We start from the raw sequence: 1,984 nt of genomic DNA on the forward strand, positions 1-1,984 counted from the left end.
CTAATAGAGTTTTGCCAGGAAAATGCACTGGTCATAGCAAACACCCTCTTCCAACAACACGAGAGAAGACTCTACACATGGACATCACCAGATGGTCAACACCGAAATCAGATTGATTATATTCTTTGCAGCCAAAGATGGAGAGGCTCTATACAGTCAACAAAAACAAGACCGGGAGCTGACTGTGGCTCAGATCATGAACTCCTTATTGCCAAATTCAGACTGAAATTGAAGAAAGTAGGGAACACCACTAGACCATTCAGGTATGACCTAAATCAAATCCCTTATGATTATACAGTGGAAGTGAGAAATAGATTTAAGGGACTAGATCTGATAGATAGAGTGCCTGATGAGCTATGGACTGAGGTTCATGACATTGTACAGGAGACAGGGATCAAGACCATCCCCATGGAAAAGAAATGCAAAAAAGCAAAATGGCTGTCTGGGGAGGCCTTACAAATAGTTGTGAAAAGAAGAGAAGCAAAAAGCAAAGGAGAAAAGGAAAGATATAAGCATCTGAATGAAGAGTTCCAAAGAATAGCAAGAAGAGATAAGAAAGCCTTCCTCAGTGATCAATGCAAAGAAATAGAGGAAAACAACAGAATGGGAAAGACTAGAGATCTCTTCAAGAAAATTAGAGATACCAAGGGAACATTTCATGCAAAGATGGGCTCGATAAAGGACAGAAATGGTATGGACCTAACAGAAGCAGAAGATATAAGAAGAGGTGGCAAGAATACACAGAAGATCTGTACAAAAAAGATCTTCACGACCCAGGTAATCACTACGGTGTGATCACTCACCTAGAGCCAGATATCCTGGAATGTGAAGTTAAGTGGGCCTTAGAAAGCATCACTATGAACAAAGATAGTGAAGGTGATGGAATTCCAGTTGAGCTATTTCAAATCCTGAAAGATGATGCTGTGAAAGTGCTGCACTCAATATCCCAGCAAATTTGGAAAACTCAGCAGTGGCCACAGGATTGGAAAAGGTCAGTTTTCATTCCAATTCCAAAGAAAGGCAATGCCAAACAATACTCAAACTATCGCACAATTGCACTCATCTCACACGCTAGCAAAGTAATGCTTAAAATTCTCCAAGACAGGCTTCAGCAATACGTGAACCATGAACTTTCAGATGTTCAAGCTGGTTTTAGAAAAGGCAGAGGAACCAGAGACCAAATTGCCAACATCTGCTGGATCATTGAAAAAGCAAGAGAGTTCCAGAAAAACATCCATTTCTGCTTTATTGACTATGCCAAAGCCTTTGACTGTGTGGATCACAATAAACTGTGGAAAATTCTTCAAGAGATGGGAATACCAGACCACCTGACCTGCCTCTTGAGAAATCTGTATGCAGGTCAGGAAGCAACAGTTAGAACTGGACATGGAACAACAGACTGGTTCCAAATAGGAAAAGGAGTATGTCAAGGCTGTATATTGTCACCCTGCTTATTTAACTTATATGCAGAGTACATCATGAGAAACGCTGGGCTGGAAGAAGCACAAGCTGGAATCAAGATTGCTGGGAGAAATATCAGGAACCTCAGATATGCAGATGACACCACCCTTATGGCAGAAAGTGAAGAGGAACTAAAAAGCCTCTTGATGAAGGTGAAAGGGGAGAGTGAAAAAGTTGCCTTAAAACTCAACATTCAGAAAACAAAGATCATGGCATCTGGTCCCATCACTTCATGGGAAATAGATAGGGAAACAGTGGAAACAGTGTCAGACTTTCTTTTTGGGGGCTCCAAAATCACTGCAGATGGCGACTGCAGCCATGAAATTAAAAGACCCTTACTCCTTGGAAGGAAAGTTATGACCAACCTAGATAGCATATTCAAAAGCAGAGACATTACTTTGCCAACAAAGGTTCATCTAGTCAAGGCTATGGTTTTTCCTGTGGTCATGTATGGATGTGAGAGTTGGACTGTGAAGAAAGCTGAGCACTGAAGAACTGATGCTTTTGAACTGTGGTGTTGGAG

This window comes from Bison bison, unplaced genomic scaffold (genome assembly GCF_000754665.1).
Source record: "Bison bison bison isolate TAMUID 2011002044 unplaced genomic scaffold, Bison_UMD1.0 scf7180017864181, whole genome shotgun sequence".
Taxonomy (NCBI): Eukaryota; Metazoa; Chordata; class Mammalia; order Artiodactyla; family Bovidae; genus Bison; species Bison bison.